Source organism: Carettochelys insculpta, chromosome 16, assembly GCF_033958435.1.
Source record: "Carettochelys insculpta isolate YL-2023 chromosome 16, ASM3395843v1, whole genome shotgun sequence".
Classification (NCBI taxonomy): Eukaryota; Metazoa; Chordata; order Testudines; family Carettochelyidae; genus Carettochelys; species Carettochelys insculpta.
In genome coordinates, this window is record NC_134152.1 from 30590996 (window position 1) to 30608672 (window position 17677).

At 46.2% G+C, this 17677-nt stretch overlaps 1 protein-coding gene and 1 long non-coding RNA gene across 3 annotated transcripts in view; one reads left to right on the forward strand and one right to left on the reverse strand.

The window, feature by feature from the left end:
- Window positions 1-17677, reverse strand: part of FBXL18 (F-box and leucine rich repeat protein 18) — a 144087-nt gene that overhangs the window by 18666 nt on the left and 107744 nt on the right. The gene's annotated exons all lie outside the window — the stretch shown is intronic.
- Window positions 1-17677, forward strand: part of LOC142021752 (uncharacterized) — a 38674-nt gene that overhangs the window by 16470 nt on the left and 4527 nt on the right. Inside the window, exon 3 of one of the 2 annotated variants that reach the window (XR_012647770.1) lies at window positions 12242-13066. The exons of the other annotated variant lie outside the window; for it this stretch is intronic. This is a non-coding gene — a long non-coding RNA (uncharacterized LOC142021752). Of the gene's footprint in view, window positions 1-12241; window positions 13067-17677 lie in introns of those variants that run through there. 2 annotated transcript variants of the gene reach the window in all.

Consider the following 17677-nt stretch of genomic DNA (forward strand, 5'->3'; position numbering starts at 1 on the left):
TATGTATAATGTATATAAGCATGGTCAGAGGTAAATAGGATGAAGTTTAATATGGACAAATGCAAAGTACTTTACTTAGGAAGGAACAATCAGCTTCATACATACAAAATGGGAAGTGGATGTTTAGCAAGGAGTTCTGCAGAAAGGGATCAAGGGGTCATAGAGGACCACAAACTAAATATGAGTCAACAGTGTGACACTGTTGCAAAAAAGCAAACATGATCCTCGGATGCATTAAAGTCATTCTTCTGCTTGACTCTGCGCTGATTAGGGTTCACTCAGAGTATTGTGTCCAGTTCTGATCACCATATTTCAAGAAAGATGGGGAGAAATTGGAGAGCGGCTTGCTTACTGCCGCACCTGACCTATGCAATCTTCCCCCAGAAGTTTAAGCAACTCTGACTGAGGCAGGGTGGCATGACACCACTGGTCACGCATGGCTTTGTAGTGTAGCTGCTAGGTTAGGTCTGCACAGCAAAACTATTCTGAAGTAACAGTATCCTAGCATTTACACAACACAACCACTATTTCAAAATCATTTCTAAATAGTAGTTGGCTTATTTTGAAATTGGCAAACCTCATTCCAAGAGGAATAGCGCCTATGGTCTGAAGAAGTGGGTCTGTCCCACGAGAGCTCACCTAATAAACTATTTTGCTAGTCTTTAAAGTGCTACTTGACTGCTTTTTGTTTTGATAGTGTATAGACTAGCAGGGCTTCCTCTCTGTTACCATTTTGAGAGAGGTGCTGTTAAGACAGGGAATAGAGCCTATTTCAAAATACACCATAGGGCACCCAATGACTCTATTTCAAAAGAGTCTCTTTGGTGTGTAGACGCTGTAATTCAAAATGCATTTTTGGTTGTAGAGGCGTTATTTCAAAATAAGCTGTTCCAGAAAAGTTTATTTTGAAATGAGGCTGCTGTGTAGGCAGCTGATGGTGATGCTGATCCCTAGAGTTAATTCTGCAGTGAAGACACTACCCAAGAGTTTATAACAAAGCTGCTTAAGAGCTTTCCTGGGTCTCGTTTTGGATTTTTTTGTTGGCCAAAAGCAATGTGATCTATTATATTATAGTTTCTCTAGCTCCTTGCATGCATGGTCCTGACATTGATGTGGTATTGTCCATCCTTGTCAAACATCAATACTTCCCCCCGGCTTTATGTAGCACAAACTCACTTTCTCCCGCTCCCCCAGGAAATTCACTCTGCTGCAGTTTGCAGCTAGCCTACAATAACCTTTCACTCTGTTTCAGCATAAGAGATTTAAAAAGATAATGATGGGTTTTTCTTCATACTGTCTTCAGAGGCCTGCAATCTTCTCTTGGGTTTTTTGCTTAAGCATTTGGGTTTTTTAACTTTACCCTAGAGAACTCCTTGAACCTTCCCTTCCTTCCCTCCTCCGCGCCGTGCCAGTGCCCTGTTCTACCAGTATTTGTAAAGACTTTCAAAGCACAGTAGCAGTGCTCTTTCAGGGCATGATGGAACCCAGGTGAGGAGAATCCAGCATGTCACGACAGTGCCCTTTGCTGCTGCTATTGCAAAGGTTGGGTTTATTCCTTGTGTACAGCGAAACATTTTACTTGTATTCCCAAAGGTTAACGCAGTAAAACATTTTCTTGACACCCTTTGTCTGTCCGTGAAGAGACCAGACTCCACATCTTCATTGCTACAGAGCTCCAAATGTGGAATCAACAGCATTTAGACTCCCAGTTCTGCGGTTCCATGCAAATGCTCCACCTGAAGGCCCCAGAGGGAGGGTTCCCAGGAAGAAAAGTGATTGGCTCAGGTCTTCTCCCCCTTACTGGTGCTATAAAACTTCTTTCTTAAGAACTCAAAAAGCCCCCGTCTGTTGAGCTACTAACACCCCCTGCTGCCCACTGATTCCTAGATTTCAAAAGTTTAAACACTTCTTTTTAAAAAACACACTTTACAGCGACGGTACATTAAAAGCAAGTTTCCTGCTCGAAAATATTTCTAGGATCAGCTTCTAGCTGGGTGACTGTAGGCAGCCTCAGCAGCCTCCAGAACTCATTTTCCCTTGTTTATCTTAAAAATATTTCTGTGCTGAGGTCCCCCACATGGTCAGGCAGCCTTTAGAAGCCAGCTTCAGCCTGACACACACACTCTGTTGTTTATCTAGAGAGCTTTACAAATGGCTTATTAAGCCCAAAGTCCTGTTTACTCCTCTGAAGAGCCCTATAGGAAAACCAAGCAGAGGCACCCTTTATGCTTTACCCAGAGACTGTAGCTTTGTGTTTTCTCTCTCGGCATTGTGTGTGTCGATACAATTAAGCTCCCTAGAGTCAGAACAAGAACCTGTTAGCTGTTGCTATGTTTTCAAGTTACTCAAAGCCTTAAGTATGAAGACATTTATGGTACCAGCATCTGTTATCTCTCATCTTATGGCACCCATCCCTTATATTGAGGCATCCGTGTTGCTTGCTCTTGATCATGTGATTACATGTGAATCTCTGTCTTTTTTTTTCAAGCAAGTTTCTTACCCTCATGGTTGCAGAAAACGAGTTTGAAAATATGACTCGAAATAACCTAAAGATCAGACTGCAGAAGGCAAAAAAAGAGAACTGTCTTCTTTTTTTTTTAAAGAGTCTCATGACTTTTTGCGGTCTCGCTTGGGATTTTTGAATGCTGAGGGTTGCAACAGAGCAGATATTAACATAAGTAGCCTAACACCCGTTGGGAGGAGGCAAATATTATTCCAGTTTCTACACAAGTAGAATTGAAGCACGAAGATTAAATTACTTACCCAAAGTTACAGACAAACCTGGGGGCAGATCTGGGAACTGCACTCAGATCTCCCGAGCGAGAAAGGCCAGCTGCATCTATCTGACTTTCAATGTAAATGCTATCCAAGTGTTGTTTATGTCAGCCTAGGGATTGTAGCTCTTGAGACAATACACACTATTAACTCAAGGAAGTCCTATGGCCAGGGTAATAGGGGGACTAGACTAGACCAGGGTAATAGGGGGACTAGACTAGACCAGGCCAACCCGGGCTGTCTGATCAATGAAATGTGGCTGCTGCTCGGGGCTGCACGCCTGGTCTGCTTATCGCCACTCTGCTCCCGTGCTTGGAGGCAGAAGCATGAGGCTGCAGTGGCAGTGGCTCCAGTGAGTCCCAGGCATTGGGTTAGAGGCCCGGGGAGAGGGCTGGGGGTGCCTCTCTCTGGAGAAGGGGAGTGGGATTTGAGAGCAGGGATGCTGGGAGTGCCTGGCTCTGGGGTAGGGGGAGAGCATTGAGCCACATATTATATGTTTATTTTTAAATTTGTGTAGGTAGCCATAATCTATACAGATAGATATATAAAAATAAATACTTAATATGTGGCTCTTTGCACTCTATCCACAGCTATTTTGGCTCTTAATCTTTAACTGGTTTGCCACTCCTGGACTAGAGGCTCACAGAGGTCCCTTCTGGTCTTTTCACATGTTATTTTAGTAACAAGCACACTGCTTTAATGGAAGACCTTAGACAATGAAAGCCATCTTCCACTGGAGAAAATGAAATCCCGGTAACAAGCCATAATTCTCATTACTTCGGCTGGGTTTGGCTGTGGATATATAAGACCTCTGAGCAGTGTTCCCTGTAAGCTGAGTGCCACCCCGAAAGGATTCAGGTGCTGCCCCGCTGATTAACAGAGTGCCCCTAGCCACTCAGAGCTGGCAGCATGTATTTCTATTGGTGGTACACATCTGCACATGCCTTGGTGCACATAACAAAATGTATTCCCTCCCTAGATGGAAAAAATTAGAGAGAAAACTGCCATTTATTTTTTTCTAGAGTATGTGTTTTTAAAAAGCCCGCTTATGTTTTTCTCAGGAAGTATCACCTTATCATTCATCCCTGCCTTTGTGTTAGGTTATCAAGCTGTTATTATGTTATGCTACTTATTGATTTTAAGTTTCTGGCCATCTGCATATAAAGCGTGCCATGTGGGTGTGGTACAATCGCAGACAACACACATGCATCTTGGCTTGGTTTATGTTTTGAATTTACAAGAAAGGCACTGATTTCATCTTACATTATTAATATACAGAATGACCCCCTCCCTCTCTGCTCTCCCGTCTTCTCTCTAACTTAGAAAAGAAAGCACACGGACAATAATAGTATACTGGACAGCTTTGAAAGGGGGGTTAGCTGTGGGGCCTTGAGCCCTTTATAAAGTCTCTTTAAGGTAATCTCCGTGAGTTTATGTGTTACATTGTTTAGGAGATTGATGTTAATGGAAACGTGCAACTCCGTTATGTAATATACAGCATGTCTAACCTCCATGATGGATGCGGCTGGGTAAGTAAAGCCTTAGCATATCTGACGTTCTTGCTTTACTATACTCGCAGGCAGACCCATAGAGGCCACACAATGAGAAGGGCTGGGGGGGATGAGAAAGGAGAGTGCCAAGGCATAAACTGGATCGTCAATGTTGATTTTCAGTACATCTTGGCGCCCGCGAGAAGAAAGCGAATGTTGTGCCAATTTTTAAAAAGGGCCAATGGGATGACTCAGGTAATTATTGGCCTGTCAGCCTGACATCGATCCCTGGGAAGATAATGGAGCATCTGCTATGGGATTTGATTAATAAAGAGCTAAAGGAGGGTAATGTAACTACTGCAACTCAACATGGGCTTATGGGAAAAAGGTCCCATCAAACTTACTTGGTATCTTGTTTTGGTGAGATTACAAGTTCGGCTGATAATGGTAAGAGAGCTGATCTAGTGCACATAGGCCACGTCTACACATGCACGCTACTTCGAAGTAGCAGCGCCAACTTCGAAATAGCGCCCGTCACGGTTACACGTGTTGGGCGCTATTTCAAAGTTGACATCGACGTTAGGCGGCGAGACGTCGAAGCTGCTAACCCCATGAGGGGATGGAAATAGCGCCCTACTTCGAAGTTGAACGTCGAAGTAGGGCACGTGTAGCCGATCCGCGTCCCGCAACATCGAAATAGCGGGGTCCGCCATGGCGGCCATCAGCTGAGGGGTTGAGAGACGCTCTCTCTCCAGCCCCTGCGGGGCTCTATGGTCACCGTGGGCAGCAGCCCTTAGCCCAGGGCTTCTGGCTGCTGCTGCGGCAGCTGGGGATCCATGCTGCATGCACAGGGTCTGCAACCAGTTGTCGGCTCTGTGGATCTTGTGTTGTTTAGTGCAACTGTGTCTGGGAGGGGCCCTTTAAGGGAGCGGCTTGCTGTTGAGTCCGCCCTGTGACCCTGTCTGCAGCTGTTCCTGGCACCCTTATTTCGATGTGTGCTACTTTGGTGTGTAGACGTTCCCTCACAGCGCCTATTTCGATGTGGTGCTGCCCAACGTCGAAGTTGAACGTCGACGTTGCCAGCCCTGGAGGACGTGTAGATGTTATTCATCGAAATACCTTATTTCGATGTAGCGTGCACGTGTAGACGTAGCCATAGGCTAGTAGAAGGCATTTGACTTGGTACCACACAACATTCTGATGAAAACCAGCAAGGTTACACAATGCACATGGCACACATTCAATGGGTGAAAAACTGGCTAATTGATAGGCCTGACAATGTAGCCGTAAATGGGGAATCATTATAGACCCACGGTACCTTTGGCTATAATCCAGGCTACTCACAGCCCCAGGGTGGGATTTCCTTCTCACTAAGGCAAATCCAGCTACCTCTGGGGGTCATATTGCCAGGAGCCAGTTCAACACCTGCAGTGGTGTCAAACAATGCAGCTTGCAAAGAGCAGGAGGTGCCAGATGTGGAGCTGCTTTGGAACATTGTGTTTGCCTGGTTATTAAGATGTTTACTGTATGAATATGTTAGTTTAGAAGATTAACTGGGGCTGGAAGAAAGACTAGCAGGAAAGAGACAAAGTGGCTTTAGAGAAGCCACTTCTATGCAACCACTTGAAGCCTGTTAAGAGCCAATGTCATTATGGGCCAAGTCTGGGAGCCGGAAGAATAAAAGGACTGATGCGGTTTTAAAAAGGACCTTCCCTTCAAGGTGATGGAACTCAGCCTGACGCAGATACGCGAGGGAGATCTGAAGTTTGGCCAGCTTAGCTTACTGGCAGGGGATGGTAAGACAGGCCTGTGTAGACTTGTTTTCAAATCCTTTCCTTCAAGTGCTTTGTTCCTAGTACGAAAACAGGCACTCTTTGTTTGCGAGGGCTGTCTCTTTGTTCAGTTCGCCCCTGCTCATGCAGGTTCCTGAAAGGAAGAGCCAGAGGCATCAAAACTCAGATGTGCTGGGTAAGAAGGTGGGAACCTAGAATTCTACCCCATGCGGACAAAGGCACAATGACTGAGACCGGGGGGCCTCCAAGACATACATATCTCATAGAGCTGGAAGGGAGCTCAAGAGGTCATTGAGTGCTGTCCCCTGCCTTCTCAGCAGGACCAAGCACCATCCCTGACAATTTTTTTTTTAAATCTTCTTGCCCCACACCTCCGAACGGCCTCCTCAGGGACTGAACTCACAGTGCTGGGTTTAGCAGCCCAACGCTCATCTGAGAAGGGAACTAAAACCATGACACAAATGTATGTCTAAAAGCCCTTTCCTGCCCTCACATGACACAGCCCTGTTCCTGGTCATCTCTGGTGCTGAGCAGAGGGTCTTCAGGACGTGGAATAACTGAGTTATCAGGAGAAGAGGTGCAAGCTTTCTGTGTAACGTCAGAGCGTTAGGTACAGCCACAGAGGGGCTGACAGACTTGCTGGGCCCTGGGGCAGGCTGAGGGGGAGGGTCCGACTGCACTCCCAGAAGGGGCAGGGCTGGGGCAACTAGCCCTCAGTTCTGCCCTGGACTATGCTGCACAACTGCCCCACCAGCCCTTCGTACCACCTGAGGCTGCAGTGCCAGTTTAAAAGGCCTGAGGGTCCAGGCGCTCCCACTGCCGCAGTAGCAGCAGTGACGGCTAGAAGCTCTGAGCCCTTTTGAATTGCCAGGCCTCGGGGCAGCTGCCACTGCCCCCGGTGAATGGGCCTGGGGTACAGCCTGATGACTTACAGACTTTTTCAAGTGGTGAGCCCCATCACACGCTCTTACTCAGGTGAGGAGTCAGTTAGCCTCCTGGAGCTCCCCCTGCGTAACAGGATTTATTCCCTAGGAGCATCTCTGTTTTACAGACTGGGGAGGGAGGCAGGGCATTGCCCGGGCAGACCCTGACTCACGTGGCTATGCCAGGAATTCAAAATCCCATAACCTCTTCTCTAATCACTAGGCAGATGCCATAAGACCACGGTGTCCAATAAGCTTCGCCACTCGCCACCGTGTGGTGAATATAGGGGTGGCCATCCCACAGCTCTTGAGCCGCGTGTGGCTCTTGGAGCCTTTAAATGTGGCTCCTTCTGAGAGCTGCACATGGGGAGTGCTGTTCGCCCACGCCTGCCACATGGCCCACCACTTGGTGGGAGAAGCGTGTGGTGGCCCCGGCTGTGGTCCAGCAGCTCTGGTGAGTCATCAGCATTGAATTAGAATGGGGTCTGGGGGAGGGGAAGGACATTTATTTAGATAATTCTTTAATGTGGCAGATATGGAAAGATGACAACTGTAAGTGTGGTGATCTTTGAATTCTTATTGGACAATACTTCCATAAGAGCTCTCTTTCTCAGTGAGGAAGCCCCAGCAAATAGCTTAATTGCTCAGACCTGTTCAAGTCCAGGTCCTGCTGGCACTACGTGAAGTTGGAGGGAGCGTGGTTATAGAAGAAACAGACTGCCCCCAGAACGACACATCTGCAGGGAAGAAAGGGGGTGTTTTGAATCAAAGGAGATCCTCACGGTGGCCCTGCTTCCACTTCCAGCCACGCACCTGGGCAGCAGCCCCTGCTCCTGATACGTTGCCCTACCCTTCAGATCAGCACAACACACTTAAATCAGGGAGAAGGCAAACGGCTGCATGCAAGGAATGTAGGATCCTTTTTGCTTCTTCTCACACCTATTTGCTTTTAAAAATAAAGCAACTTTCACAGCTCTCTCACCAGTTAGCGGTGGATTAAAAAAGGTGCCAGGCCCAAAAATTAGCTTGTGGGGCACTGGGAAGAGAGTACACTGTGGCATTTACCCAGGCAATGAACGACTCTCCCATTTCAGCACACCTGAGGTCCCAGGAGCGTCCTCTTTAAGGCGGTACAGCCAGAGGAGCTTGTGTAGCATGATTCATGTGCTTTTGTACTTGCCACTTATAGCTGTAGCCAAAGAACTTACAGGGAAGTGCAGCAAGCCATAGCTGAGCTTCATCACTGTTGTGTTGGAAGGTGACAGCAGACTCTGAAGAAACACAGGAACAGCAGAAGTTGGGTGAAAGAGTCACTGAAATTTCACAGCAGTTGTTCCACCAGTACCCCTCTACCCCAGCTTCCTGCAGCCAGAACTTCTCTCTGTGCACCTTTTGCTCTGTCCCATGATGGTCAGAGCAGGATGGTCTAGGCAGTGCTTGGCCCTGCCGGGAGGGCAGGGAACTGGACTCAGTGACCTCTTGATGTCCCTTCCAGTTCTGGTGTTCTGTGATTCTATGGTGTATCCTCCTGGAACTCCAAGCTGGGACGCAGACTCGTCAGTTTCTCAAAACCCTGGGCCTGAGTGACAGTTGTGGAGGGAACCAGGCATAAGCTGCCAGCAAAGGGGATGGGTTGATGCGTTCTTCCTCTCCCCACTCCCCGTGCCCACATCTGTGGTGGGCTCCTCTTGGCACCAGTGACACATCTGACTCGGACTTGAAATATTTATAGAATTTGATCCATCATTTCTCCCTTCTCATATGGCAGCATTTAAAAGGTTCTTCTGCACCATCCTTCCCTCATCAGACTCTCTGGCCAGAGGCCCGATTCACATCTGCCATTCATTTGGCTGCATCTGCTGGAAGTCACAAACCTGCCTTCTCCATTGTTTTGGGAACAAAATCACCTTCTTCCAAGCCCCATTCCACCACCTCCCATGGTGCAGGCACGTGATACTAGCATGAGCCGCAGTAATGCTGGCTCCCCTCCCTGACATTGAGGGCTTTGCCTGTGGGCAGCAAAGCTTCTGGAGGGTGGTCAGTCAAGAACAGGAGGTGATGTGAAAGAGAGTGACTGTGTCAGATGAGAGCTGATCTGAGGCCATTCACCTAGAAAACTGAGTGGTAGAGTTCGGTCTTTTGTCACCCAGCATCTTCTGCACGGGGCCATGGGGTGCTTATTGCCCGTTGCACCTGGCTCACATTAGCCTGGCAGTTGCTCTGCCCCTGACTGATGGCACGTGTGGGTCACACTTTGACATTTTGGTTCGTGTCACGTTATGTTTTAGCTATTAACATAAATCATGCTGCCAAACTGCTGCCAGCAGTTCAGAGTTAAGCCTTCTGCTGAAAGCAGTCCCATTTTAAGATCCAAACTTCTGCCCATCCCATAGAAATCTGATTGTCTTAGGCCTTTAAAATAACTTGTAGGGAACATGGAGGCAGGATCTCGACTCCTTGGGAAGATTCTTCAAGTCTTTCCTCTTTTTTTTTTGGCCATCTGGGGCACCCTGATGCCTATAAGGAGGGAGAAGAAGAAGCTGAAGAAGTGGGTCTTACTCATGAAAGCTCATGACCTCATAAATGTGTTAGTTTTTAAGGTGATAAAGGATAGCTTGTTATTTACATAAGAGGAATAGACTAGAGGGATCCATTAGCGACACCAAAAAGGCTTTTCCAGTGCACTGGTCTCACACTTACAGATGGGCTCCCAAGCGTTCACTCCCTGCACTTTGGATCCAGCATGGAACTTCTAAGCTTCTAGGCCCATCTGTGATGGGCCACACGGTACCAGGCACTTCTAGGTACTCTTAACACTACAAAGGGACAAGAGATGGCTTTGAGACATGGAAGCAGATTAGAACTTCATGATCAGTGTCTGCAGTAGTGGGTTTCAGACATTAAAGCTCTGGCTACAGTAGAATTACAGCCCCTAAGTTAACTATAATTGAATTTAAGCCATGGTTTTTATGAAAGTAGAAGGCTGGGAGATACAGGACCAGGTCTTCAGAACTTTGGGTTAGACTTGGAGGGCTCAGCAGCGCCAGCAACTGGGCCAGAGTCTCAAAGGACTCAGCACTTTTCGGGTATTGAGCCAGCTGAGCCCTTCTGAAACTCTGACCCAACGGGACTAATCCCATTTTCAGGAAAGGCATCCTCCGGGACACTCATTGGCAAGGTCATGTCAGAACCTTCCTAGTAGCAGCCATATTTAAACATGGCTGCCTCCTTACTTTTAGAATTCCTGAGCCTCTAATGTTTAATCTTCATTATAATCATTTTTCCTTCCTACAAGGTCCCTTTCCTTCAGGTACACAAAACCCATCAAAGGTCTCACCTGTTCTTTTTGTGGCAGTGGTTTGAGTCATTCCCTTTCATCTCCATAGCTAAACATTTCTTTAGAGAAGAACCCCTGCTGTGGGATTGTATATTTCTCTTTTACAGCACCATCCTGCATTTCATTCCAAGGCTGCCTTGAGGCTTGGGTATACATCATGGTCTGGCTTTTGAGCGAGGGTTAAGACACATCTGCCAAGTTCTGCAGAAGATGGACAATCAAGTCACAATCCTGGGCTTTTTTAATGCCAGATTTCAAGACCAAGAGGGCCCAATGTGATCATATGTCCTAATCTCCTGTTTTAATAACACAGACCATAGAGCTTCCCTGAATTAATTCCTGTGTGAACTAAAAGAGATTTTATTTAGAATAACAGCAGAACCTTGATTTATAAATCTCCAGTGACAGAGAATCCGCCACGATTCTCGCTAAATTGTTCCAATTGTTATTAGCTCTCACTGTTAAAAATGCCTACCGTATTTCAAGTCTCAATTTGTCCAGCTTAGATTTCCACTGGATTTTATATCTTTGCCAGCTAGACTGAAAAGCCCATTATCATGTTTGTTCCTCCTGCAGGAACTTAAACTGAGATCAAGTAACCCTTACCTTTCTCTTTGTTAAGATAAATAGATTGACACCGATTTAAGGCATGTTTTCCCGTTCTCTAGTCAATCCCCAGAAGCCTTTCCAATCTATCAGCATCCTTCTTGAATTGTTGACACCAGAATGGAGACAGTATTAAAGTAACAGTCACACCAGTATCATATAGAGATAAAATAACCACTCTGCTCCTACTTAAAAGAAACAAACCAGCGGTCATGTAGCACACTGAAGACTAACAAAATGATGTATTAGGTGATGAGCTGTTGTGGGACAGACCCACTTCTTCAGATCTACTCCTACTTGGTATTCCTGAATTTATACATCTAAGGACTACACTGGCCAGAGGACTGTGGCAGATGTTCAGGACCCTCAAGACTTCCCAAGTCAGGGCTTCCCAGAACAGTTTCCCATCCCTATCAGCTCCATGTAAGATGGCTGATTTCCTTATGAGGGGAGTCCAAGGTTAACCTCAATTAGTTACAAATAGGTCAAATACAATTCATCCTGTCTCCACTAGACTTTTAATGGAGCTATCCCATGCTGAGAGTGCATTTCCCCCCATTTCCTTACAAAGGTGCATCAGGACTAACTATACTGATGGCGCTGTAATTACTCTGGCTTTATACCAGTAAGAATGAGGTCAGAATCTGGTCCAATGGTCTAATAGTGATTTTTCATCTCTAGATACTATGGGCCAATTTCTGATCTCTTTTAAACCCGCCACAAAAAGGAGTAATTTTATTGGCATTGCTGTGAGAGCAGGAATTGGTCCTACATAGACAGAACATTATTCTAGTTTGGTTTTGCTTTCAAGGCTGCAGAGTTGAAAGAGCCTGTTCCCTTGGTGCTACAGCCTTGGTGCATGTGAAATTTTATGTTGATTAGAATGTGTGCCATTTCCTCCTTCAGTTAAGAGAAAACTTGTTTTGCCTTTTGGTAATAAATTCCTCCAATCACAGGGCATCTATTAGGGGCTGAGAGATCAGCTGGGGAACGTGGGGAGGGAGAGAGAACACATTGCAATGCTTCTTAATATGTGCCTCATAGTCCCCATTCACCATCAGGTGTGAATCTGTCATTGTTACTCAACAGGCTTGCAAAAGCAGCAGCAATGCTGCCTCAGCATGTGAATTAATAGTGGAATAAAAAGGTGGTGTGTTTCCGAGGGATTTTTATTATTTTTAGAAAGCTGGGTGCATTTCTTTGTTAATAAAGCTGGGCTAAAATGCCAGATGGCCTGGAAGAGAGATTCCCTCCCTTCAATACATATTCCACAACTTTCTCATTTTCTCTCTGTCTTTCTCACTCTCTCCCTTTCAGAAATTGAAGTCTAGGAGGAAAAGTGGATATAGAGGAAAGTCAACTCTGTGCCATAATGGAAGCAAGGTGTGGAAGCTCAGGGATGGTTTAGCAGGGCATCTTACATGGAGCTTGCAATTTTTTATTTTCAGATCTATCCCTTTGCTGACAGCCTTTGGAAGGCAATAAAAAGCTATCTGACAGCAGTAAAACCCACCTGCAGAGCACTTCAGAGACAGGGGAGAGATGAGATACCATTTTCAGCTTCCATAGAAAGTTTCTGCGGCTAATTTTGAAGCATGGCTACACGAAAAAGGATTCTTCCTCTTTGCGTAAGAAGTTAAAGTGACATGAGACAGAGTGCAACCTTCCGGGCAACCTTTCCAAAGCGTGTGGAGACAGGATTTCATGAATACTGCAGGGAGGAGGGTATATGCTCAGTGGGGTGGGAGGACAAGGCTGGTAGATTTGGATTTACTCTACCATGGTGAAATGCAAAGAGAAATATGATTGGCTAACAAAGGTTCCTGCCATGCCTGACCCAATGGGTCTGGACTTGTCAGACAAATGCTACAAAAGAGTCTTTCTAAAAGCAAAGCTGCTTTAAGTGTTGTAACTGTGCCCCATAGCGCTTGTCTGACTGAAGGCTTTGCAGATTAGGAATTAGTCAGGGAACCTGGGTCCACTTCCATCTCAGCTAAAAACCAAGTAGCCCTCAGCAAGTCATGGAGCCAATCTGTGCCTCAGTTTCCCAAGGTGTATACTGGGGTAGTAATCCTAACCCATTTTTGAAATGCACTTGGATAGCTCATGAAATTCCAGATGTTGTAGAAGATAGGTGTGTGGGCACCTCCAAGCCTTATGGTGTGTTAGTTACTTAGATAAATTAGTACAAAATAGGCAAGATATTTCTATCAGAAACATCTTGTTTCCATTCCAAGTTCCATAGCTCTGTGTAGTATCCTATTGCCAGAGAGAGAGAGAAATACCAGCTCCTTGGCACACATAGGAGATTAATGCAATTTTCAAAACTACAACAAGCATTTTTAGACTGAAGCCACCAGGGTAAATAGTTTTCAGCACAGCCAGAAACTACTTAGGTGTGTTGTTTAGATGAATGACTCAGTAACATCTCACATTCTTTCCCCTTCCTTCGAATTCAGGCTTGTCTACACATGAATGGAAGGCAGACGAGCTATTCTGAATTAACTATTCTGCTTTAAATTCACCCACCGTATCTTATTTTGGAATAACTTTCCTAACTCAGGGCTCGTGTACAAGTGATGCTCCAAGGAGTAAGGGTGACGATTCAGCCCCTTTGTCAGAGGGACAGCTGGAAGATTCAGAGAGAGGTAACACAGAGGGTTCTGCTCAGAGGCAGGTGACTTGAGGTTAGGAGAAGACCTGGGCCCTTTGTGGACATTCATGGGAGAGCAGATGAAGGGATTTCCTAGCTTTTTCTTGCACAGTCCCATAAATAATTCAGGTCCACCCACTGAACACTGGCAAACCACCTGCAGCATGTCAGGCTAGGCGCTTAGACCAGCAGCCCTACAACAAGGTATTCCAATCCAGAACACAGGTAGTAAGAAGCCCTCCTGCCGACACAGCACTGTCCACACTGGGATCTAGGTCGATGTAACTTGCCTCTGTGTGTGTGTGTGTGACTTATTTACATCCCTAAGTGACATAAGTTATACTGAAGTGAGCGGTAGGGTAGACCTGGCCATCTATACATGTCAGAGGTAGATGTGCCCTACCAGAGTTCAACCTTATGACACCCTCTGCAGTGGGAATGTAAGTGCTGGAAAGACAGAAGAAATATCAGAGTTACACCCCACTTACCCCATTTTTCTGTAGGTTTTAACTACAAAGGGAAGGGACACTTTTAGATTGTCTCGGGGGTAGCCATGTTAGTCTGTGGGTTCACCAAAACCAAAACAAAACAAAAACAAAACAAGCAGTCCTGTAGCACCTCCTTAAAGACTAATAATTTTATTTATTAGGTAATGAATAAAAATACTCACTAGCAGCCACACAACACACCACAGAAACACTAACCCAGGAACCTATCCCTGCAACAAACTCTGTTGCCAGCTGTGCCCACATATCTCTACTAGAGACACCATCACTGGTCCTAACCGCACCAACCACACCATCAGGGGCTCATACATCTGCACATCCACTAATGTGATATGTACCAGCGATGCCCCTCTGCCATGTACATTGGACAAAGTGGACAGTCCCTGTGTCAAAGGATGAATGGACCTAAATCAGACATCAGGAATTGGAATACACATAAACCTGTAGGGGAACACTTTAACCTCCCTGAACATTCAATAATGGACCTGAAAGTGGCCATCCTGGTACAAAAGGGTTTTACCACAAGATTACAGAGGGAGACACCTGAATTGGAATTCATTTGCAAGTTTGACACATTTAACCTGGGGCTTAACAGAGGTCTCAGTTATTTTATACATTACATCTGACAAAGTGGCTCTTTGCCCACGAAGGCTTATGCTCAAAAACATCTGTTAGTCTGCAAGGTGCCATAGGACTTCTCATTGGTTATGCATTACAAGGGCAATTTCCCATTTAACTTAATTTACTTCTTCCATGAGTCCAATTAATGACAAGTGCCTCTTCCCTCTTTTTTCCCCTTTTTCCTCCCCTACCCATACAAACCCTGGATTCTTATTTTGCTCCAGATCTGATGAAGTGGGTCTCACCCACAAAACTATCACAAAATCATAGGGCTGGAAGGGACCTCAGGAGGTCATCTAGTCCAGCCCCCCTGCTTCAAGCAGGATCAACCCCCACTAAGTTATCCCAGCCAAGACCTTGTCCAGCCGGGACTTAAAAACCTCGAGGGATGGAGAATCCACCACCTCTCTAGGTAACACATTCCAATGGTTCACCACCCACCACTAATTACATAATAAATGTTTTGGGTTTTTTTAGTCTTTAGGGTGCTACAGGGCTGCTTACTCTCACTCAGTAGATTACAGATCATGAGCTAAGAGTCACCAGCTGTGCTCTAAATACCTTCAGCACGAAAAGAATAAGGTTCCAGATGTTTTCTTATGGACAAATTAGATTATTGCAACCAAAGAGATTTGAAAAACAGTTGACTTGTCATCATTTTTACTTTTTTCCTGCCTATCCCTCTACTTGTACATGGAAACAAAACCGGTTCAGTTTTTCATGTATTAAGATGGTGCTGATAAGGCTGAGCTATAAAGACAGCAAAAGGATAGTGAGAATCCAAACACAGGATGCTCCTACTTTCATTAAAATTAATAGAAACATTCATGGCAAAGCCTAAAATTCTCAAATTCCCAGATGTAACTTTTTTTGTACTGTGGGGATCACATGGCCAGATGTTGCTCTGTTGTTGTTTATTATTACTTCTTTCACAGATTTTATGGCCAGAGGAACCATCATGACAATTTAGTCTCACCCTCTTGCATAAGGGCAAAAAATGTCATCCTTTTGATTTATAAAAGAAATAAATAAGCTCGTGTAACCCAGCTACTCTTTTCAGTGTGGAGTTTTGCTTTGATAGTGATAAGGGATGAAAGTAACTTAAATTTCCTACAGGTACTGTTCTACTGCAACCCAGATCCCTGCCTGCGCTTTAAATAGCTCCCTGCTGATTTTTGCCACAGCTCAGGCAGCTTTTCGCCCAGCTGTGCACTCATTTACTTTCACTTCTGAGAGTGATGCGCTAGGGACAAGAAAATTCACCGACTGCCCCAAACTTTCCAAGTAGCACATCAAAAAGCTAATTTCATTTACCCACTTTACTTTTCGTGTAATATCAAGATGAATAAATCCTCTGCCTCTCCATCAGGAGTTCCCTTATCTTTCAATCAAACCTTTAGGTGTATAAAATGGCTATATCGATACAGAGAGTGTGTCTACAGTTACCAGAAGATTGACTCCTTCAGGACCTAGTGGGGATATGCTAAATTGTGCCATCAGTGGTCTCCAGTCAGCCTTGGTACTCCTCATTCTCATGAGGAGTAAGGGAGGTCAGTGGGAGAAACCCACCCATCGACCGCCCTCTGTGTGGATGGCAAGAAAAATCAATCTTTGATACATTGATTCCAGCTACACAATTGTCACAGCTGGAATTGTGTATCTTAGATTGATTTTTCAGTCTAGGGTAGACCTGGCTAAAGACAGTTAAATCCCCTTTATGAAATTAACCGTTACTGCTTGCAATTGTTGTTAATTAGCCAAGGAATTTGCATTTGAAAAATAAAAGAAAGAGTTGGCCCAGAAGAGGACTGAGAATGGCAAGGGAGCCAATGGGAGAAGAACAGACAAACAGGACCTCTGAGAGCAGGCCTGCTGACGGGAGGGGGCAAAGGAGCAATTGCCCCAGGGCTTGGTGTGTCTAAAGGTCCTGGGGCTCCCAGCCATGTTGCTGGCGGTTGCAGCCAGAACCCCAGGCCGTTTGGAACACCGGTTGGCGCACCCCAGGCAATGCAGAGGGCTGAGGGTGGGTGTCCCATGGTCCAAGCAGTGCTGAGAGCTGGCTGTCCCAGCCCCGCCCTTTCTGCTAGAGGCTCCGCCCCTTCCTGGGGCACAGAGCAGGGCCCCCTCCACCTTGCCCAGGGGCCTGGCAAGGCTCCAGCCGCACTGTTTGGGAGCAAAATACCAAGCTCCTACCAGTGATGCCAGCTTGTGTGAGGCCTGGATTTTCCTCGGAATGAAGTAGATGCAGGGACGACTGGTGTCTGTGGGGGGAAGGGGTAAAGGGAGGACCACACAGAGGGGCAGGGAGGGGGCATGTGGGGACGCTCCATTTAGCAATTAAAATTTCAGTAGCGGGTCCAGGGCCTAGGCCTCCTGAATGCTCTCAGAAGTCACCTATGAGCAGATGCCACTGGGGCTTGCGGGGAGGTTTTATTTTACACCCTTCTGGGCCGTGTCTACATGTGCCCCAAACTTCGAAATGGCCGTGCAAATGGCCATTTTGAAGTTTACTAATGAAGCGCTGAAATGCATATTCAGCGCTTCATTAGCATGCGGGTGGCCGCGGTGCTTCGAAATTGATGCGCCTTGCCGCCGCGCAGCGCATCCAGACGGGGCTCCTTTTCGAAAGGACCCCGCCTACTTCGAAGTCCCCTTATTCCCATCAGCCCATTGGAATAAGGGGACTTCGAAGTAGGCGGGGTCCTTTCGAAAAGGAGCCCCGTCTGTACGCGCTGCGCATGGCAAGGCACATCAATTTCGAAGCGCTGCTGCCACCCGCATGCTAATGAAGCGCTGAATATGCATTTCAGCGCTTCATTAGTAAACTTCGAAATGGCCATTTGTGTGGCCATTTCGAAGTTTGGGGCACGTGTAGACGTAGCCCTGTTGCTTTCACTCTCCCTGCAACACTCTCTCAGCACGCAAGTTGTTCTTGTTTGTCTTTGACATTCACACTCAGCCCGGGACGTACCT